The sequence below is a fragment of the Anolis sagrei genome, chromosome 3 (genome assembly GCF_037176765.1).
Source record: "Anolis sagrei isolate rAnoSag1 chromosome 3, rAnoSag1.mat, whole genome shotgun sequence".
Taxonomy (NCBI): Eukaryota; Metazoa; Chordata; class Lepidosauria; order Squamata; family Dactyloidae; genus Anolis; species Anolis sagrei.
This window is the reverse complement of record NC_090023.1, coordinates 227,492,893-227,517,379: the sequence shown is the minus strand read 5'-3', so window position 1 is coordinate 227,517,379 and position 24,487 is coordinate 227,492,893. Positions and strand designations below refer to the sequence as shown.

Sequence of the window (24,487 nt, the reverse complement as noted above, 5' to 3'; positions counted from 1 at the left end):
ATTATTTTATGTTGCCTTTGTAGACTATTATATCCAGATTATTCTAATATAATAGTTTTTAAAGATTTTGTTGTAACTTAATCTGATAATGTATTAGAATGGCAGAATAACACTCTTAATTAGAAGTATGTGTGCAACTTCGGCAGATTTGCTGTTTAACAGTTGCCTAGAAGGGGGATTGTATCATAGCAAGATTGTAATCTAACAGCCCCAACAAGGCATCAGGTCTACGAACCAGAAAATAACAATTTAATAGCATATATTGATGTAGGTTAACTATCTCATTCATAGTCTGAGGCCTTTTAGTTCCATAACAAATTCTAATGAGTGAAATTCTGCTTTATTTACTATCTGACTGTCTCATTGGCAGAACCACAATTGGAGCCATTACAGTGTGTGTAGGCAGAAGCTTCCAACCATTTTGGCTGTCTGCTACAAAGCACAATTTAGAATAGAGATAATGTCCAGGAAAATTGCAAATACTTCCTCTGTGTAGTATCCCAGTGCCCTTTACAGGATACGAGCCAACCGAGCACAAGGCAATACTGCATGATGGTCCTCCATTATCATAGAGGGCTAGAATGGCTTTACAGTGGGCCAACAATCCCTGTATTCAAAGCTCTGCAATAAGGCAATCATCCTCTTTAGTTCAACTAAGCAGCTTTTAGGGCCATATCAAATATTTATACGAGAAGACATATAGGGAAAAGCAAGTGCATAAAGAGGGTAATTCTTTGGCACATTTATTTTGCAATATTATTAGACATGCATTTTGCTAAAATGCACAATTGCACACTGTATTGTAATAGAACCAAGTCAGAACACAGGGACTTTTTCACCTATAATGACATATTTTGCTATCCCTCTTTATCAGCTCATTTTTCTGTGACACTCTGCTCATTTTAAATGCATTAGCATTATATGATTCCTACTGTTTGTTTGCATATAAGAAACACACATGCCAGAGAAATAGAGAGATGAACTGACACACTGCCTGCATTTTGGAGGCTTCATTGGGACATGTCTATGGGAAGTGTCATGGTAAGCAGTTGCACATTAAAATTCATCCTGGCATGCCATTACTTGTACAATCCATGATAACAGATCCAGAGACTGAAGATAAGAAAATCAGCCCGTAGTTTGAAACATTCACAAAAGCCCTGTTGAACAAGAAGCAAATCGCCTGAGTGACTGAAAAGAAATTTCTGAATCAGTTCTATGAACCTCTTGCTTGTGGTTGTTGGGAAGCAGTTTTTTTAACTTGACAAACATAACATGTTGCTCACAGAATGAGAAGTCAGAGGCTTATGCAGGAAAGTAAACAAGCCTCAGAACAAAGGTAAAATGTCTTTTATTCTTCTTGGAAATAAGGTGATGGGAAGCCTTGAGCAGTCCTGTTGCTTGTATGTTGTGAGAGGAGATGGAGGAGGAGGTGAGGAGACCTATCTTTAGAAAATGTAAACAACAGAAAGCGATTCAGGATGATCCGGCTGCTGTTTTCAACAGAAATCAAACCCTGTCAAAGAGGTAATTCCTTCCTCATGCCGTGAGTAGCAGCTTCCCTCTCAGTAGCTATGACTTAACTGAAATGAAGCATGGTGTCTATCAAAAGCACATTCCAGAAGTTGGGGAGATTAAACCTGACAGATAGCTGCCTCGGGGAAGCCAAGGCTTCTATCCACCTGTAACAGCGTGAGCACCTGGAGGCTTGCTTTCCCCTTCACAACCCCATCGTCTCCCATCAAAGCTGCCAACTTCTATTGTAGGCTTCTGGGCATGATTTCAGGTGCGCCCAATAGTTTGTTTTAAAGGATGACAAGAGCACAATTGCTCCCTTTCCCCCTTTCAAAAGTCTGCTGACTGGATGAGAAGACAGTGCTTCTAGGTTCAGTGGACAAGGAATAACAAACAAACAAAAAACCTGATGCCGAGAGCAAAAACTGTATCATGTGCTTAAAATAACTGAAATATAGGCCAGAAAATAAAAGCATTTGCTTCAGCCACTATACACAGTGGCGTAGCAGATGTTACCATGTTATGTCTCAAATGGATCTGCAGTGTTCAGACAAAAGTGGAATGACATCTGTTTGGGGACTTCAAATACAACCACAGCTTTGCTGTGATATAAGAATGTGCGCACTAAGTTAATGAAGTACAGTCACAGTTGTTTCCGAGGACAGTGTTGGTGGATTTTACTTTAATGTTCAGGAGGACTAATGTTTAAATCCCTTTGAAACCGTCTGTCTTGCAGAGTATACATTCAATCAGCTGAGCTTTGATTATAAACGTGTGGTGTTACTATCAGCAACTGAAGAGGAATTATGATGATGAATATAGTCACAGTCATCACAGTAAAATGAGGCAGACACAGCTATGTTATTTAGGAATCCCTCTTCCAAGAGGAAAACAATGCCAAACCTCTTCTGAACAAATCCTGCCAAGAAAACCCTTAGATACGTTCACCTTAGCATCTCCATAGGTCGGAAATAACTTGAGGGCACAAAGTGATAACAAGAAATGTAGGCTTAAGCCTAATCTTTGACTTGATGTGCTAGTTCTCTGAATATAAAGACAGACTGGTGTGAGGGGACAGTCAGTGGTCATGTGTGTGTAGTGTAATATGGTACAAGAAGGAGAGAATTAAGTTGCATATGCAGTATGTAATCATTATGTCAATCAATGCTGAATGCAGTGCAGATTCTTTAAGAGTGTGGATGGATAGCTGTTGCTCTTTGGATGGTTTTGGTTTACAACCACATCAATCTTAGCCAACACTTCCTGTGATAAAGGGTTCTGACCAAAATTGTTCAACCCTATTTAGAGAGAATAGTTTCATAATATCCAGTTTTCCCTCTGTTTTGCTAGATGAAAGAAACCAAGTGGTCCAATTTAGAATCTCCCAGTTAATCTTAGGGCCCATCCAGATAAGCCCATATCCTGGGACCTGACTCAGTTTTTACTGGAGTGTCCAAATGATGTCTCTGGTAAAAATGCATTAATTTGGAATATCTGGTTTGTCCAAAACTAATTAAATGTCTGGTAAGATATAGAGGCCACGAAGAGTCGGAGACGACTGAACGAATGAACAACAAGAAGATATAGATCTTAAGGTAAAATCTGGGTCTTACCAGTTGTGGGCCTTGTGGGAATTGGACCCGGGGACTGCATCACATGATTCCCAATCCACACAGCCTTCTCAGTTTTTTGGGCTACTGGAGCCTGAAAGACTTGGAGGGCACCCACCCCCTCCCCCCAAGCACCCAATTTTCTCCTAAAAGTAAAGAAAAAATGCTGAAGAAATGATGCACCAGGAGATGGGAAGTGAGGAGGGATTTTCCTCCTTGGCCCCCTTTTTCCTGGCACATCATTTTGTGGCACCAGGAGGGAACTTATGGAAGCCAGATATTTTTACTTTACTTTTAGGGGGAAATTGGGGGGGGGGGCTTTGGGGTGGCTGTGTGCCATCCTAGTTTTAACTGGGATGGCATGTAGCACCACCACCCACCATGGGAAAGCCTGGGTTTTTTGGCTGGCGTGGGACTGAAATCTGCTTTGGCATGGATTTTAGTCCTGTCTGGGAAGCGCCCTTAGTGAGCAGCCCCTGGAAGGAAAAGCAAGTTCTCCAGTTTCATTATCAGACGTAACACCATATATATTCACAATCTTGAAAACTCTCAAAATGGCAGGAATCGATGGAAGCCCCTTGCTGGTATTAAAAGAAAAAAAATGCTAGTAAAGGAAACTGACCAGCATCTGTCAGGACCTCTGTTAGAATCCAGATAGCTTTCTCCAGTTAATCAGAATTTCACTTTGAATATGTGAACAAGCCATTAAACTGTAATCACACTGCCTAATCAATTAATTCCTGCAACCCTAGCCTTTAATCATCTGAAAGCTTTGACTTAGCTATTTTCAAGACTTACAAGCAAAAGGCAAAAGAGATATAGTACTGCCTTTATGCTTGACTTCATGCAAAGATACAGTCTGAAGCGGATGACAGGAATCTGAGATACAGGGGGATTTTTATTACATATTCCCAATGTTCTCTAGTTTGTCCATTTTGGATAATATAGCAACTGAGACCATGTTTCTTTATCTCATAAGTTAAGGTTTTGGGGTGCTTATCAATCTTAAGATAACTTCTCCATGATTTACTGGCACAGTGCTCCCTAGGAATAAATCATTTTGAAACGCAAATATTTGACAAAGTCCCAAGCTGTGTGATGTATTACATTATATCTTGAATCATGTGGGGTGGATGTTATACATAAAAGGATGTGGACAAGAAGTCTGATGGAAGGATAGATATCTCTTCTTCTTCCCACTACTGTTGGAGGCATAATGGTGAAATAATTGGACCTATTTCTGATATATCAGCTATCTCTGAGGTCAGGAAAGAGTGACCTGTGGACCTCATGTATCCCGTGTTTTGCAGCCCTCACAAGATCCCCCCACTACTCTCCTCAAACCATCTAAACCAAAAACATGCTTCTGTCAAAATCTGTATCCTGGTGGCACAGTTTGTACTGAGATTTGGTGGCAAATAGAGGAGTCAGATGTTACTGTGACAAAAGAAAACTGCTGAAATAAAAATGCATCTCCTTATAGAATCCTTATAGAATTCTCCTCAAGCCACTTCTCTTTATTTCCCTGCAATAAAACTGTGCCCAGTGTTTGCAGATGAGGGGAATGGAAGAACTGTGCTTTAAACTGTCAATTGGCTAGCTTACATAAGCAATCTTTGATTGGAGAGAGAAAGGGGGAAGGCAATGGAGTTATGATTGCTGCTGCTATTGCTACTGCCACTATTACGGTTTTAGCCATGGCAGATGGTGGCAGGGCTCATCAGAAACAAAAAGGAAGATTGGTAACAGATGCTTTCTTGAACAGAGAAAACAAGAGTATACATTTTGTTTTGTGTTTCAGGTTGCATTTTTTTTTTAGAAATGATCTAAATAAATAAATAAATAAATAAAATAGATATTTTCTTAAACTGTTCACATATGAGTAATTTTTAAAGTTGTAGTCACTTATACTCCTGAATGCATTTTTCTGTACTTTATAAATTGAGTGAATTCTGTCATGGGAGCAATGGCTGTACCTCAGAGAATAGACTATGTACTTCACGTACAAAAGATTCAATCCCTGGCAGCTTTAAGTAAAAGACTATGAGAACAGGTATGAAGGAAAAATACTTGTCTCTAGCAGAAGAAGGCAATCCAAGGTCAGAAAGAGACCTTTGTGAAAGTCATTCCTTGACTCTACTGATAATAACATAGGAAATACGGCTGTAATAGCAGCCGTATGCACTTCACTGCTTTTCCCCGCACCTAGGCCTTTGATTAGTCTCAAGCAAAATAGATTCACTGACATATGTGTTGACTCATCCTTCAACAACTTATTCCATAGGTCTACTTTTGGTTGGACTAACTAATGGGATTCAGCCTCATGGTGCTGTTTGATGAAATGATGTATCTAACGTCTTCTCGCATTTTGAAGGTGGGAAAGGGATATAGACTGCATTCCCTTTAGTTTCCCTACCACCCATCCAGGCAATTAGTATTGGTCATTAGCAATTTCATGCATTGGCTAGACAGTGTGCGCATTTGCTATGTCATGTCCATTAAAAGAAAATTGTTAATCAAATTATCATCCTCAGCTGAATGTCAAGTTGCACATTAGTATTTTTAAAAAGAACCTAGCTGTCATTGTTATGCACCATGTGAGATCGCTGAAAATATTGCTTACTGTATCTGGATAGAGTTGAAAATCTGGAGCCAAATAAGCTGTTATGATGGCCTAAAACAACAGAGTGGCTTCCTAGTAAAAATATAAACAAAGCTTTGTTTTAATGCCAATAAAAATGAATCAATTGGTCCTTGAGGAGTAATAAAGGGCAATAAACATATTGCTCTGCAGCATGTGGTAAACCTACTGTTGAGATTCACTTCTGTAGGGAATGAAGTGTTGTTTGGTTAACTTGCACCTTTCAAGTAGTGGCATCAAACTGTGCTGTTCCATTATATTTTCATTTCAACTGTACTGTTGTTTCATTTTCAATAGAAAACTTCACAGTGCTAGTCTCACTCTTAGCTGGTGTCAGCTACTATTAATTCCTATATGCCAGTGGTTTCTGTGTTTTTATTGTTGTTATGAGCCTTTAAGTCAACTCTGACTTACAGGGACTCCATCCTACACTTTTCTTGACAAGTTTTGTTCAGAGAAGGCTTGACATTGCCTTCCTCTGAGACCGAAAGATTGTGCCTTTCTCAAGGTTATCCAGTAGGATTTTGTGGCTAAGCTGGGATCTGAACCCTGATGTCCTGAATTCAACACTTAAATGACATTTGCTTGGAACACATGCTCATATATTCAGTGCTGTTCTGTCCACCACTTGCCATGTGATTTCACAAGTAAATCATGCTACAAGCAAGCACTTGGCTATTGCTGACCTTGCCCCCCTTGAATCTGCCCTTATCATACCTCAGTTCCTTTATTTCTCTCTAAATGTATGCCAAAATCATTCATTTTACTTGGCATTGAATACAGAGGATGTTCCTCTTCAAGTCTCTCCCTTGGGGCTAGCTCTTGATGCAGGAAAGAAATGAAATTGAAAATTCCTAATGCTCCAGGTAAACAAAGTGGACTGTACTAGTTCAAATCTTAGATGCCAATTTCCTTTTTTTTTTTTTTTTGAAGGAAGAGTCAAAACATTCAGATCAAGTAAAATAAGTAAGCACCAAGCAAATTGGACAGAGAAGTTCCACACTGCATTGTTCTCCCAATTGTTTGCATGGATGTGCAATAAGTTCTTTTCATGGGATATGTGAGCTATACTTTTCTTCATCTTGTTATATTCCTAATTTAACTTAGTGGTGTTTTAATAAGACAGCTAATTTAATTATATTCTAATTTTTATTATCAGGTTTTTAGCCATAGCAGTAGCTTGTTTTCACTCTAAGTTGCTTTGGGTCCTGTGAGGGAGAAAAATGGGGTATAAATATTATTATTATTATTATTATTATTATTATTATTATTATTACTGCTATTGCTATTATTGGCTGTAAACTGTCTTCAGTCCCATCATGTTGGAAGGATGGTGGCATATAAATTGAATAAATAGATAAGTAAGTTTAAAACATCCATCTACAACTACATTGCAAAGCACTATTCAGGTGTTATAAATGCAGTTGTTGATAAATACCCACAAGGAATGGAGTGTGCTTCGGAGTTCTCAATCATGTGAAGAGCCTTTACACATAGGAGAGACTCTCCTCTTGAAAGTACAGTTCCAGATCTGAGAACACTTCAGAAAGCAGGCAAGATGGGCATGACCTTATATCCTTGCACTTATATTTCTGATAGCTAAATAGAGCTGTTGGTAATTTCCCACACCTTGAAAGCTATCCTATATACTCACATATATTGACATATTAGTAAAAAAAAATCAACCCCCCAAAAGTGGGATGACTCATCCATGGGTCAATGCAAGTACCTTAACACACCCACACATATAAAGAAACATCCCCTTCTCTGAGTAGAATGGTGCAAGACAAAAGCTTAGACTGACGTGGGAGAATCTAAAAGAAGCACCAAGCTTCTCTACTTTTTCCAATTCAGGATTTTTTAAATGCCTGTGTGGTATAATAGCAATGGTCAGGATCCCCTTGAGGCAGCATTGGTGCTTCCTCCTCTCCTTGGAATAAGCCTTCTTTTATCCATGGGTTATATTAAAATCCATAATTTTAGCTCCAATATCTTACCTCAGGTTATATATGAGGTCAAGTTATACATGACTAGATAGCAATACCAGCCTAAGGCATTTTGCTAGCTCAGACAAAGAACAAGATGTTCCTGCAACCAGCATATTAGTTGCGTCTACTTATATACATAGGATGACTGTACTTGATATGAAATCTTACTGTAATAATGGTGACAGAACAGCATCCAGAACTTTACCAGAGGGCAACAGGCTAGTCTCAATGCAAGCTGTGTATCCTTAAGCACCTGATGCCACCAGTCCCTAGAATCTGCCAGCTGAAGTATCTTCCTCACCCTACCTAATAGTAGGATGGCCTTGATAAAGTAACAGAAGATAGCTGTGGGCAGTTTGCTTTGAAAACATAATCATCAAGGCACTCAAGCTCCAGCATCACAACAAGCAACAATCTTTTGCTGGAGGCTTTGAAAACAGACAGTGTGAAATAGAGCCCTTCGATAGTGATGCAGAGACTGTTGCCTGGCTCAAAACCCTCTCCCCTTAGTAAAGAGTGCCTCTTTAAAGAATTGATGTTTTCGCTTGGAGGAAAGGGTTGGGAAACCTCTTTCTCCCTAAGGAACCAATTCAACTTCAGAGATGTTCTTGTGGGTCTGTATTCCAGGAATGGGTGAGGCCAAAAGCAGAACAGAGTGGCAAAACATTTCAATATATTTTAGCTTACAGCTTCATGCTAGTAAAAGCCGTCAATGTTTTAAAATGGGGGAAAGTATGTGTAAAGGCTGAAAAACTACCAAACAGCAGTTTCAGTGAAAGGACATTTGGTATCTGGCAGGTAGGTTGGGATCATCTAGTACTTAGCAGTCATGCCTGAATGCCACAAGGGCTAGATTCATATCAGGTCATGATATACCCCATCTCGTGGCACTGTGCAGTTTCTCCACATTCATTTTCTTATTTGAAGTCCAAAACTTTGCTGCATAACATGCAACTACATCTGCTCTCTTTCTCTCTCTTTTCCTTTACTGAAGCCAACAGCGGTTTTCTCCTCTAAGCTGTTTCAGGTGCACAAGGAATTGGAAAAACAACTGTGGAGAAATGCTAAAACTCACTCCACCCATTAACGCAGTGGGTCACAAACACATATTTTGAGTAAGTAAAAAAAAAAGAAACATAGCTTCACAGGAAACAATAGTGACATTGCATTGGACTAGATAATACTGAATTTCAACAATAGCTAATAGTGAGGAGTAGTGGGATTTGCACAACATCCAGATCTAGAGGACTGCATGATTCCCAAATTTGCTATATATTAAAAGTATATCTTTGTCATCAGCAAAAGGCAATAGGAGGACTGTAAGGTTCAGAGCAGTTATCAAGGTCATTACTGTTAGGGAATGTGAAAGATAGTATTGTATCTCACATGCAGAATAATTAGTATTTCCTGCCAAGGTGCTGACTTCTACCACACTTTTCATTGGCTAGTGACATATTCTAATCAACCTACATATTGGGAAGTTCATTCACAGAAGCTATTCCATTCAGCTATACCACATCTTCAAGGTGCATATCATAATCTGAAGACCTTGTGAAACTTAGATTTTTGGACTACAATTTCCAGAAACTTTTAAACACCACAGCAATTCCGGTGCAGGTATCCCAAAATATGACCTCTTAAATTTCAGGGGATGTGTACTGTAATAATAATATTATAATAAACTTTATTTCTACCCCGCCACCATCTCCCCGATGGGGACTCGGAGCAGCTTACATGGGGTCAAGCCCAGATAACATAATACAGCAATAAAATCAAAGCATATACATCAGACAACAACAACATTATAGTCAGACATACATCAGACAATACATCAGACAACAACAACATACTGTAGACTGAATATGTTCTTCTCCACATTCTGTGTCAGGCAGCTCGTGATCCCGCCCGCATCGCAGGCACGTTTGGTGGGGACGCGGGACAGGGCCTTCTCTGTGGTGGCCCCCCGCCTCTGGAATGCCCTCCCAAAAGATCTCAGACAGGCCCCTACCTTGGCGGTTTTCAGAAAGAACCTGAAAACCTGGCTGTTCCAATGTGCCTTCTCAGATTAGGAACCCCACTACCAAAGCCCAGAAGCACTTTAGTAGAGTCAAGATCACCCTCACCGCACACTGCACTTATATTTTAATCCTATATCCCTCCGACACTTCAGCACTTTTAATTCTGTACCCTACTCCTGGCCGGCTCAGTTTTTAATAATGTTCTGTTGTATTGTTATTGCTATTGTTTTTCTGCTTTAATTGTTTTATTTGCTATGTATTGTATTGTTGTATTGTGTTGGGCTCCGGCCTGTTGTAAGCCGCATCGAATCCCTTGGGAGATGCTAGCGGGGTACAAATAAAGTTATAATAATAATAATAATAATAATAATAATAATAATAGATACAATTGTGTACATGTACACAATGTATATGTGTATATGTACCTTGCATCTTACTTTAATCTTTTCTTGACTTAATTCATATTATATTTATGTCATTTCTGACTTTTATTGGGAGAAAGCAATGGCCACTGGGTTTGAAACTTTCAACAAAGTTCTCATTTCTCTTGCTTGCAAAAGAGACCAGCAATATGTGCCATGCAAAAAAAGCCATTCTGGAAGGCCTTAGTTTCGTATTAATGTGGGTCAGCATTTTGTAGATTTAAGATACACAATTATTGTTATCTCCCTGCAATTAATGTACAGAAGGTCATCAGCAGATTACCAGAGGCTGTGTGTTGATAGCTTTTTAAAATTATTACTGAGAGATTAATTTGGCTATATAAACTTGTTTTATGTCCAAGCAGTTAAGTTCAGTACCATGAAATACAACTGAAATTATTCTATTCCAAGATAGCGGATAAAAAAGTTTGACTAGTCTAATGTTAGAGACTAATAAATTATTACTCACTAGTTTTGGTCTTTAGTTTTATTACGAGAACAACATGTTAAAGCTACAAATCCGTTCATACTTTCTTGGGAGTAAACCCTATCAAATCAATCTGCTCACATTTTACTAGGAGTCTGTTTAATATGGCTTGACTTAACTTATTATTATTTATTTATATTAAAATATTTATGCCCCAAAAGTTATTCAAAAATCTCAGGGTGACATACAATAAAATCAATCTTGCAGTATTAAAAATGCATACATAATTTAAAAGACTAAAACATATTCAACTAGTGATAAATAAAAAGATTGATTAAAAACATGTTTTGAATAGTTTAAAATGTATTGAAACCACATGTATGGGTTTCCTCATGTATAGACACCAAAGGCTTCAATAAACAGCCATGTTTTTTTCTGGGCACCTAAACAACAGCAATATAGACACAAATTGGGTCTCAGGATATTGCTGTGACTTACAGGAAGCAGGGAAGCATCCCTCCAGCTTCCAGGTAAATAACTATAGGATTTTTAACAAATGTTTTTCTTGCCTAGTATTTTGGAGACTTATGCACATGATTTCAAAATACAGTATAGGATTATACACATCATGCTTTGCAAAATAGCAAGCAGAGTATTTATGTTCTCAGGATTCTTCTAAAGAATGAGAACCCCTATAACTCACAGCAACACTACTGTTGTTACAGTCTACTTTCAAATTGTTTCTGAATTACAACAAACCCAAAGCGAACTCATCTCAGGATTTTCGCCCCAAGATTTGTTTAGAAGAAGTATACTTGTGCCTTTCTCTGAGGCTAAGACTTGATCAAGATCACTCAGTGGGTTTCCATGGCTGAGTCATAGTCCATAGCTGAAATCACTGTACCACTCTGACTCTCAACAGTACTTTAACAAGGCAAAAAAACATGGGAATTTGGGAGGGGGGTTACAGATCCCAAAATCATCCAGCCAGTATTGCCACTGAGCAGGCTGGGCACTGTAGGAGTTGCGAGCCAAGAAAGGTTATGCTTCTAAGCTCTAGCAAAGACACTGATGGAAATTTTTAAGGGAAAGGACCAGAAAATACTGTCTTCAGAGCTTTAAAAATGGACATTTCTGGACCATAGCGCCCAGAATCTTTCAGACAGCATAGTCAGTAATTCTAAATGTCACACTCATTTCCAAGCTTTACCTATGTTCAATAGATAGGGGTATTTTATCTGCATGGTACCATCTCAAATTGTTCACACAGGTTCCTGGAACAGATGAAGCTGCTATAATAAATTGGTTCCTCGAACCCCAGGCTATCACTTCTAACTGGTAGTGGGTCTCCAGAATTTCAGAAAGATTTCTGTTTTCTGGTGGTGGATCTTACTTGGAGATTTCTGGGAGTCTCCCATCAATAGACTAGTCAAGCCTAACCTTGCTTAGCTTCTGAAACTAGAGTCAATTACATGGTCTGAGATTTGAACCCATTCCTCCTTCTTTGGGACCAGTTCTCACTTTCCTCAGTAATCTACTACTCACCAATGGATTCTTAGGATATTAAACCACTCCTTGCTTGTCTCTGCCTGGTTATGGATTTTCTAAGACTAACATATATAGAGAGAGTGAGACATATTTGTCCTTGCTTTTGGGCCATGAGTAAGCATAAAGAACTTGCCTAGTTGATTATTTCTGAAACAGATGGAGATATACAGTCAGAGAGAGATAGTAGTAAATATTCTCAAACAGTGAAAAATCATTTAAAGGCATAATGAGTTACAGCAGTATATCAGTGGCAAATATTTCCCTTTCAAAAGATGAAAGAGTTCATTTTTCAATGCAAAGGATTAAAGAGATTAGGATCTATGCCATTATAAAAAATGGCTGTCTTCCTCTTACACAATATATTTGAAAGGGACAACTGTTCCAAGATAGCGGCTGGTATCAGTGCAGACCACAAAGAGTAATGTAGCTCAAATGTTTTTTCACCAGACCCAAATGACTGGCTGTGGCACATAAACAGAGCTCTCGCGTATTCCAGTTGGACTGTTTGATATCTTTATGTATGTATGCATGTGGAAGACCAAACAGCTCCCAGAAGCTAGATCCAGCAACAGCAAATTCTTATCCTTGCATAGCAGATCCAAATGGTATATTCCACTTTAATATAAATCTTTCAATCAATCTTCGAATGAAATGTTTTATGTATTAAATTAATCCAGTTCTGTAGGGTGCATTACTATCAAGACTGAAACCTAGAGTCAGAATCATGCAGGCCTATGGATGTGGTTTGTATATGTATGCATGCCTTCAAATCAACTTAAAGTGACTCCATGAAATTGTAAGGTTTTCTTAGGCAAAAAAAACCCCACAGAGATGAGTTTGCCAGTTCATTCTTCTGCAGGATAACCTGCAACAGCCTTGTATTCATTGCCAATGTTGCTGGAGTACAACTTCCCGCTTTCCACCCTATAAGCTATGGGGTGGAAAGCTATTTAGCTGCTCAGAATTTCAATCCAAAAAATATCTGGAAGACTGTGTGATTCCCATCTCATCTAAACTCAATTTTTGGCCCAACTAAAGTAAATTCATTGCATTATAGAATGTATGTAAATGTTAACTTTCCTTTCAAGCAGTTGATTTTATGCATCCATTCTAGCTGGGACTAACTTTGGCTTTAAATCCAAGATGTATGTCCTTGATTAAACCTTTGAGAAGGTTAATTTTTGAGATGTCTAGAATGACAGTGCTAGTTGTGAGTTTAAGAGATCACAGATCCTAATATCTATAATAGCTGGGGGCTCGGGGCTATTTTTCTTTCAAAGTAACTTCCAATTTCTCAAGATAAATTACATAACTTTATCATTCGTAAAAAATTTTCCTGAAAAATGTTACCCACCATCATTTTAAAAGCAGCTTTGGTTGTATAAATGCTCTGGACATTTATACCTAGATACCTACCAATTCATCATCCGGGTTTAATTTTGACGGAGACCTGGTGTTTCGCCCAAGTTTTCTGAAGGTGTCGATCCACCTGCCCGCCACTAACAGTATAGCAGTTTGGTCTCCTAAGGGGCCAGGTAGGAATTTTTTCCCTCTATATTGTTTATTATGGCAGATTGGGATGTGAGGTCGTTAAACAGGTGATAGTGTAAACTATAAGGGACTGACATATCCAGTGTACACCCAAGGCACTCAATTTTTGTGTGTAGGCCAGAAGCGAAATCCCTCGCCTAGAGTTCAAACAACCCAGATGATGGATGATGTTAATGGCCTAGGAGCGGGAGATTCTTGACTACAATTCCTTGGGGGAAAATTCTCTGCTACATTTCCCTTTAGGTCATCCGAGTTTAATTTTGATGGAGACCTGGTGTTTTGCCCAAGTTTTGTGCCAGAGGTAGGTTGGGAAGGACCACTACCTGGTATTTATCTCTCATCAAATTCACTTCACATCTTTGAGTTAGTGTATAGTTGATAGTTACAAATTTGAACTTGGTAACAGTTAATAAAGTTGCCCTAATTTGATCTCAATCCTATGTGTGGACTCCTTATTTCAGTGGGTTGGATGACAATACACATTTTGCAACTCTTGAGCAAATAAACCTGAATTATTATCCAAGAAATAACTCATGATTTCTTATTTACTTATCTTAATATGACAATTGTAAAAGTTTCTGGAGGCAGAATGCAATGCTCCATAATTAGGGATAAACCAGACTCTAATTCACACTATTAAAGTAGTATGTGGATTTGAATAAAAATACCATTTTGCTGTACAGTTCACAGCCCAAAAATTGTGTCTGTTAGTGAAGGTGGCATGCAAAATGTGTGTATCAATAAAAGCTGTATGCAAAAATATATATTCAGTCAGGGTAAACTGAATCTGAAATGTATATGCTACATGTAAAAAAGAATGCGAATTTTCATGTGTGTGTCCTGTTAAAAAAGTCCTATGTACTTAAAAAACTGGACTGACAGACTGTTCCAAAATATATACACACACTGAACAGACACACTGAAACCCTCTAGAAATATACTAATTTGTCCATCCCTGGAATAATCAACCCAGGAAAAAAAACTCTATGATAAAAAAATGGGAAAGAACTATGTGAAGTCTTCCCAATAATATATACTGGCTACATTCATGCATTTTGCATCGTCTGGATTTTACACACTCTTTCTACAGGGTGCATCTGTTGTTCTGAACAAAATAAAAGAAATGTTCATATAAACAAAAGTATTTAAACCCTGACTGCAGTCCTATTGAGAGGAATTGGTTCCACAGAAAAATGCATCGGGTCACCTTGTTATATTTAGTACACCATTTGGTACCTCTAACATAGCATTTAATTTTTCTTGTATTGCCACTACTTCTTCTGTCACCTCCTCTTCCTTCATGCTTTAGCAGGGCACATTTCATGTCTGCTCTAAGGTCTTTAGCCTGGGATGTGAAAAGTACTATTTTTTTCCTAATATTCCAAAAGAAAGAGATGCCTAGTTGAGGATTTTTTTTTGTGAGGCATGATCATCATTGCAGCTACTGCCCATACTAGCTGTATTCTTGTACAGGCAGTTTCTGGGGCAATGGCTACTTTCCTCGGTCTCCTTGTGAATTATACCTAGTCAAACTTATCTGAGCCAGCTTGGAGTAGTGGTTTCATTGTTGGGTGTGGACTCTGGAAGATCTAGGTTTGAATCTGTGCCTAGCCATGAAAATCTGTGGGTGACCTTGGTCACGTCATGCTCAGAGGAAGACAATGGTAATTCCCCCTCTGGCCAAGTCATGTCTCCTTGAGCCAGGAAGGACTTCAAGGCGCAAAAATAATTATTTATCCTGGCCAGTGGTGCATTGTGCCTTTCAGTGTGAGCTTCCACACTTCTTTTTACCTTCCTCCTCTTTTATGCTCCTCCTCTTTGTGAGTTTGAGGGCCAGAAGAAGAGAGAGAAGAACCTGTTGGGCTATTCAAAGTAAGATGAGAGGAAGGCAAGCAATTTCTCAGTTTGCCCCAGCTTCTAATTTGGCTAAATCTTCCTTTCTGCCAGAGGCATGCCACTTTTGTTTCCTTCCATCATGTCACTCTATGGACAAGATGGAGAAGGCAGCTGCTGTTGCATTCGCTTACTGACAGAAAGCTGGTGAAGCAGCTGCCACCTTACAAGCAGGCTAGACCTGCTTGTAAGAAGGAGGAGAAGTGCTGGGTTCTTGGCTTGGGACAAGGAGGAGACTTAGGGCCTCATCACATGGATGAAATCCAGTGCTGTGATTTACCACCCTCCATGGCAAAATAGGGTGGCAGCGGTGCAATGCCAGCGCCCCGGTTGCCAGCTGATGCTTCCCCATCTCATGTGGGAAGCATCGCCACTCTGCCAAAGATAATTGTTCCTTACAGAATGCAGGGCAGCTTGCATGTTGGTGGTGGCAGTGTCCCACCACACTGCTGCCTCAGTTCACTCACAGAGCCCCACCAGAAGTTCCCCTACATCATTGGAAGGGCAGCGTGGGGCTCCATGGGAGAAACAGGGCAGAAACATCCTAGGATGCTTCAATTTCCCCATGTAGTAAGGCTGTAAGAGAAAACTGCAAACCCTAGAGTGGGCCAGGGAGGTTTCACCATGTTCTCTCAGTCAAGCTGAGCTCACTCTCCCAATCCACGGCAAGCACCCATACATTCATACAAATGTCTGCCTTTCTTGTGTGTTTCTGTAATGTGACCTGCAAGTACTCATTGAATACTGAGAATGTATCCAGCAGCAAGGAGAAACATGTTTATACAATTCATTCATGCTTTCAAGAAGAAAACAAACCAAGATTTACATCCATACTCTGAACCAATACATTTTGGAAGATATAGGGCTTGGGAAACATGGTGGTTAAGTGTGTTGAACTGAAGATCTATGAGGAACAGTTGAGGGAGGCAATATGTTTGTGAGGTGGTGTAATTACTGCCTTTAAATGTCTGTATCATGGGAAGATGGAACAAGGTTGTTTCCTACTGCTGCAGAAATTAAGACCACTAAAAAGAAGATTACGATCAAATATTGCAAAGACTTTCAGACAGTAAGAGGTGAACTCTCCTCTGGAGATTTGTAAGCCTTCTAAAGTGGAAGATATCCTTTCATCATCTTGATGCAACCGAAGTTTATCCCCAGCCATATGGAGTCAGTAATGTACAACATGAGTTTTTATACTGAGTTTGAAAGGAAATGTGTGTGTGTGTGTCTGTGTTAAGAACACGTTGAAGTAAATCACAATACTGAGGGGTTTCCTGTCATTTGGAATAGGGAACATATCATTTAGCTGCTGATGAACTCCATCTCCCATCATCCCTAACCATGGGCTGTATTGGCTAGGGCTGGTTAGAGCTTCAATTCAACAATTTCTGGAGGGTGACACTTCTTTCAGCGCTCCTATAGTGTGTATGAGAACCAGAATAGTCATTGCTCACAAAGGTTTCTGTCAAAGTATCCAAAGAAAACAAGAGAAAAATGATAGGTTACCAAAGCAACTCCAGACTGATGCTGCAGTACAAACATGAGCACAAAACATGCAGAAAGGTGTTGGACGTCTCTTGATGATATTCTGCTTTTGTAGTATAGATCTGTTTGTTGTCAGACTTTGTGGTTGTTCTTGTTTTATCACAATCCATCTCTTATTGTCATTGTGATCATCATAATCTCCTACACTGTATTATTTCTGAAGCGTGGAGGGGGGATTACATTTAGCCCATCCAATTGTTTCCAATTGCTACTTGCTGTAGGTTTCCATCATAATCCTGCATTCTCCATCAAGACCTCTACAGACAACATACATTTTCTCCGCTGTCATCTCTAAGCACTTTAATAGTCTTGCTTTAGCCACTAGTTTCTCCCATTCCATTTCTTTAAGAACTGCTGATTCTGGGGAAATGAGCGTAAGTAATGTACAGAAATGTGGACTTGGACATTCAGATCCTTATTACTCATGAAGATCACTTAATGATCTTGGCCCAGTCAACCTATCTCAATATAATCTGCCACATAGTGTGTTTTGGGGATAATATGTAAGATGGAAACAGGTAATTTCCCTGCCATATAGTCAAAGAATAATTTCTAGGTTTTATTATAAATGTTAAAATAACTGTCTAAGCTCCATAACCCAAAATATGTTCAGCTTCTTGGGCGACTCCTTCAATAATCATATTTAAACCCACAGTGGATTCACTGTCCCATTGCCATGGGAGCTACCAATCCTCATTGGGCTAATGGCTTTCATGTGTATTCCTAAGGTATTTTGAGGAGGGCTAGGATAAAAATGTATTTGATATGTGAGTTGCTAATTACTGTTGATACCATATTTGCATATATAATGCTGAAGCATATAGTGATAACATTGCTTCATTTGCTATGATTTACAGTTGCGGAAAACCTTACAATGATAATGATGGAAACGATAGAGTAGGAAATAGACTATTATACGGATTTCTTTGAACTGTAACCTCTTCATAATAGAGGAAATTTAAAACATGTATTACATCAGAAGATGTTGTGCCCAAGAGGTTGCCGTGCTCTTCATGTAATAACAACATAAGAACAATGCTGGGGCTGACTGAATATGTATCTTATATTATGGGTTTTAACTGTGAATTTTAATACTGTTATGTTTAATTCTATTTTAATGTTTGTTTATTTTTATTTATGTTGTCATACTTTTAATGTAGCCACTCTGAGTCTCCTTTGGTAGAGATAAAACAGGGTATAAATAAACATCATCATCATCTAGCATCCTGTTCCCACAGTGGCCAGCCAGATCCCAACCCCTCATTCCTGTTCTCCAGCTGTTGATATGGAGAGTCGTACTGTACTATAGATATAACCATCTTGACCTGTAGCCACTGAATTTTGATAGGCTCATCTAATCTGCTTTTAAGGCCATCAAAATTGGTAGACATCACTGCATCTTATGAGAAGAAATGCTATAATTTGGTTAGTATGCTGTGTAAAGTCCTTTGTTTTGTGTAACCTTAAGCTTCCACCATTTACCCTGTTGGAGATTCTGGCTATCCATTTTCTCCATACAACTTTCTGAATTTTTCTCATACCTAACCACCAATATATTTAGCAGTAGGGACGATGTGATTTTTATATTACATCACATCGTCACACATTGGTCTGTGGTGCTCTATCCATTTCGGAAACCAGTCTGTTCTTCATGTATAAATTGTTTTTCTTGTAGCCAGTCTGTCAGTTTATATAGCAGGTGTTGAGCATATAGCTTTGAGCTGGGTGGTAATTTTGTGGTTGTTTCTATCACCTTTCTAATAGATTGGAAATATAATGCTCATTTCCCACCCACATGGCATTAGTCCTGTGCTGTTTATGCTAGTAAAGAGGTTAGCAAGGAAGGGGCTCCACCATTCAACATTTTCCTTGAAGAGTTCTAGAGGAAGCATATCTTCTCCAGGACTTGATGTGAAGATAGCCTCTCAACTGGATGAAAATTCTATTGAATAGCTACATTTCTGAAGAGGAAAATTTTGATTTGGGTTGTTTCATTTTACGGTTCATCCATTTGGTAAGACCTTTTTATTTAAATAGGTGTTTAGTGATTAAATCATGGCGGAGAAGGATCCTTTCATGGGATGTGTGATCTATACTTTTATTCTCAGTATTATGCTCAAGGTGGTAAAATGATGAATAATCAAGTACAGACAAGGCCCCGGTGGCACAGCGGGTTAAACTGCTGAGCTGCTGGACTTACTGACTGAAAAGTCAGCAGTTTGAATCCAGGGAGTGGGGTGAGCTCCCAGTGTTACCCCCAGCTTCTGTCAACCTAGCTGTTCGAAAACATGCAAATGTGAGTAGATCAATAGGTACTGCTTCTGTGGGAAGTCAACGGTGCTCCATGCAGTCATGCCAGCCACATGACCTTGGAGGTGTCTACAGACAATGCTGGCTCTTCGGCTTATAAACTGAAATGAGCACCACCCCCCAGAGCAGTGGTTCTCAACCTGGGGTCCCCAGATGTTTTTGGCCTTCAACTCCCAGAAATCCTAACAGCTGATAAACTGGCTGGGATTTCTGGGAGTTGTAGGCCAAAAACATCTGGGGACCCCAGTTTGAGAACCAATGTCCCAGAGTCAGACACGACTAGACTTAATGTTAAAGGGGAACCTTTACCTTACCTATTATGCTTTTAAATGATCGTAGAGTTTAAATTTGTTTTCTTTTAATTAAAACAATTCTTTTAAAGACAGTAATATAGTAATTGCTTTTTTTACTATACTTTATTTTGATCTGCACTGTGAACCACAAGGCTTAATATAAATTAAAGTAATAAATCCATGAACCATCGAAGGCTTTCATGACCTTCAAAGGTTCCTGAGTGGTTTCTTGTCATTTGGAATAGGGAGCATATGATTCTTCCCTATTCAGCTGTTGATAGACTCCATCTCCCACCATCCCTGACCTTTGGCTCTAGCTAGCCACAGAGGCAGGCAAAATGTTAGGAGCTAATGCTGCTGGAACATGTCCATACCGCCCAAAAAACTCACAGTAATCCAATCCTTGGACCCTTGGGTTGGGTCAGACCAAGTTATTTCATCTCGGTATGGGTCCTCCTTATGTCACATGCAAATGTTGACTCCTGATCTTGATGTAGCTGATTTGAAAAATATATCTATACCAGGCATGGGCAAACTTCGGCCCTGCAGGTGTTTTGGACTTCAACTCTCGCAATTTCTAACAGCCAGTAGGAATTGTGGGAGTTGAAGCCCAAAACACCTGGAGTGCCGAAGTTTGCCCTTGCCTGATCTATATTATAGTTATAGTAATTTGGTACCATTTCAACTGCAGTGGTCTAATTCTGGCAAATACTACAATATAACTCTTATTTTTTGTGATACTTATAAATCTCTACTGGGTTGCATTCGAACACTTTCATAGTGAAGTGTTACCCCATCAAACAACAAATCGTAGGGTTTCCAAAAGATGAAGCTGTGGAAGTTAATGTGGTATCAAACTGCTATATAGCGTTAATTACTGTCCAAGAGAACAATATATTAATCATTTTGGCTAGTGTTTGGTATTGCAGCTAAAAATTCATAATAGGTCTGTATTTATTAAGGCTATGTAGTCTTACTGCTAACCTATGTAAATGTAATTATGATTCTCTTCAGAAGAAATTATGAATGAAATTATAGAATCAGTTTTAAATCTATGCCTCCTACTGAGGCACTGTAGGTCACTCTGTTTTTAGTACTGTAAGGCCACTTGAAATTATCTTGGCGTCAGACACAAGATATACATTGCATTAGAGCTGCTTGGCTATAAGATCATAAATGCTATTATTTAAAGTATCAGATGAGATGCTGAATATAGCAAAATTTAAGAGGGCTCTGCTAGCTCTGACTTCATTTCTAGACTCAGGGTCACTACAAGGATAACTCTAATGTGAACATATGCCAGACATTACCCACAGATTGCATTCCCACCACCCCCTAACTTTTAATTCTGAACTATTTTCATGTTTTCCTTTGATCCAATATGTTCCTCCAATATGTTCCCACTTTCCTTTCACTTGACCTTTTGGGTAACCTCCACTGCTACCATGGGGAATATTTTCAGTTTTAAAAGGGTACAATTGCAGTATGTTTTATTTCCACTCACATCATTAACAATAAGAATTGGCTTTCCTCATTAAAATGACATTGCAGATTGCTTTGTTGACATAGAGGAAGTATGCCAATAAAATTGCAGGTTAGAAAGCATGTGTGAGAATGGCAAAAATAAATATGTGAAAAAGGTAACAGAAAGCACCCCCAAGTATTTTTTCCAAGGTCATATATACAGAATCAGATGAGTAAATGGAGGCCTAAAGTAGTTAATCATTATCATATTCCATTACTTGTACATGAATTGGGGCCATTGTGTCTTTTTAGGGTGTATTTATTTATTTGTTACTTGCCCTCCCCTGCCACGCATTGCTGTGGCCCAGTCTGTGTATATGGGTTTTGTGTGTTTATATATTTATGTATATGTGTATATATGTGTGTTTGTGTATATATGTGTGGTTTTGCACATGCGCTGTAATGTTGTTGGGGTTTTTTTTTTTTTTTTGGCTTTTTAAGTCTCTTTTGCCGTGTTTTTCAGTGTTTTTATGAGTAACGGTCACTTGTTGGCCTGATTGGTGTACTGTGTCCAAATTTGGTGTCAATTTGTCCAGTGGTTTTTGAGTTATGTCAATCCAACAAACGAGCATTACATTTTTATTTATATAGATTTACAGTATGTATATACCGCTTTTCTCACCCCTAGGGGAACTCCAAGTGGTTTACAAAAATAATGGCCAAATAAAGGAGGAGGAGCAGTGATTTGCTATCATGTGTCCCCATTACGGTTGGGAAAATGTGCCAGCTGGGCCCTTGCCATTATGGCCATTCAGCCAAGCCAGACAACCTGGATTGGCTGAAGGGTGCTGACCACTACGAATCCATACACAAGCCTACTGGCAGCCAGTGGAGTGACTTTAGTATAGGAGTGATACGCTCACTCCTTGATGTTCCTGTAGCTAGTCTGGCTGCCATGTTTTGACAATTGGCATTTCTGAACTTGGTACAGAGGTAGCCCAATGTAAAACACATTGCAGAAGTCCAACCTTGAAGTTAACAGCACTACCATCTTTAGGGCTTCCAACTCTAGGAAGAGGCACATCTGATAGTAAACACTCCTAACCATTGCATTACTAGCCTTTATGGCATTTTTGAAAGGAACATGGTTATCCTTTTGATACTCCAAACTGTAATGCATTATGGATAGTATCTTAATTTGTAAACTTTCCCTTCCAAGCTCTGATTAAAGCAGCTTTAGTGTCAAACACATTTGCTGGTAGGCAAGCTGTTTGAGCACCTAAGTGTATGAAAATAGAAACTGAAGGGTGGCTTTGAAAGAAATACCTGGGGATAGTTCTATCATTGGGCAGAGTGAGGGATTTGTCTCTGATTGTAAATTTTAAGAGGTGGAAGAAAGGTATTGCCATATTATGGGGTCTGTTCCACAGCCAGTGTTGAAGAAAGACTGAAATGCCCATTCAGTCCGCTTTTGTATGCAGAATAACCATCTTGTTCTTTACCTCGGGCAAAAAGATATTCTCGATTAGTCTGCCAGATACTTTCATACCTGCTCTGTATTTAGATTTAATAGTACTGCATTGCCCTTTGGCAAATATAATATAATATAATATAATATAATAGATCATCCGGGGAGGCCCTGCTCTCAGTTCCGCCTGCATCGCAGGCGCGGCTGGCGGGAACGAGAGACAGGGCCTTCTCGGTGGTGGCCCCTCGGTTATGGAATGCCCTACCAAGTGACATCAGACAGGCCCCTTCACTGCTGGCATTTAGGAAGAAGCTCAAAACCTGGCTCTTCGAGCAAGCGTTCGGCTAATCAGCGCAATTGCACACAGAATGACGGTAAATCGAACATAGGAACGGCTAAGGATATGAGACTGGATCTTGTTTGAGATCGAGGCATTGTATGAATGTTGTGTGTTTGCTATTGTGTATGTTATGTTTTAATTGTTAATGTGTGGTAATTAATTCTGTGTAAACCGCATTGAGTCACCTATTATAGGTTGAGAAACGCGGTATAGAAATAAAGCAAATAAATAAATAAATAAATAATAAATTTACAGTTTCATTCACTGAGTAGTATTATACACAAATGTTTTGAGGCTGTTTTGCAGTATATGGATGTTTTGCCATACATACATACAACAACAAGTATCTATTTTCTACTCCAGTGACTCAGATTGGGTTACAGCCGCACTACTTATTACACTTCTGTCTTCTCTGATTCCTTCTTGAAATAGAAAGCTTTTAGAAGAACGATGAAAAATTTAGTTTACAGGCTCTATAAAGTTTGTAAGGTTATAATCATACACATATCTACTGGACAGTTAAGTCTTTTTGATCATGCTCAGTTTACTTTTGAGTAATTATATATAACTACAATTCTATGCTCAGTTTCCTGGAAATAAATTCCTTTGAATTCAGAAGATTTACTTCTAAGTATAGTAGATGCACATAATAATACAGTGTTAGTAACACTATCTAAAGATTTTCTTATAGTTCCTAGCTGGAAATGGTAGAATTAACTGATTTTGGTTGGAGAACTAAAAAAAATAATTTATGTTACCAACCCACTTTTTTCAGTATGTTCCTGGCAATACATACTTGTGAAATGGATTGGCCAAAATGAATTAGAGAAAGTAAAGATTTTTTTTAAGGCTAGGCTTTAGCATCTAAAATTTGAAGATCTTCAAAAATGTTCAAAGCCTTTATAATTTAAACATCAGATTCACCTTCAGAAGCATTCGCCTGCAAGTGTATAGTTTAATCAATATTAATCTCAATTGGAAGGGTAGCTATGATTACTAATTGAAATAGGGATAAATTATATCTCAGGCCCCTTCCACACAGCTGTGTAAAATCCCACATTATCTGCTTTGAACTGGATTATATGGCACTCAGAAAACCCAGTTCAAAGTGATATTGTGGATTATCTGCCTTGATATTCTGGGTTATATGGCTGTGTGGAAAGGGTCCTCAGACTCTTCTGTATATGAAAGTTAAAATACTTCATACCACTAACCTCTTATTATAGTGCCCCTATACTAAACATTTATTTTTAATCAATATTAATCTCACTTGGAAGGGGAGCTACGATTACTAATTAAAATAGGGATAAATTACTTCTCTGACTCTTTTGTATATGGAAGTTAAGGTGCTTCACATCCTCTTATATAGTGCCACTATTATAATTATAATTTTATATATATATATGCGTGTGTGTGTGTGTGTGTGTGTATCTACGGTACATAGACATAAT

At 38.8% G+C, this 24,487-nt stretch overlaps 1 protein-coding gene across 1 annotated transcript in view; it reads left to right on the top strand.

Annotated features, from left to right (window-relative positions):
• The window catches only part of GPC1 (glypican 1), a 275,461-nt gene that overhangs the window by 147,873 nt on the left and 103,101 nt on the right, over positions 1-24,487 (top strand). The gene's annotated exons all lie outside the window — the stretch shown is intronic.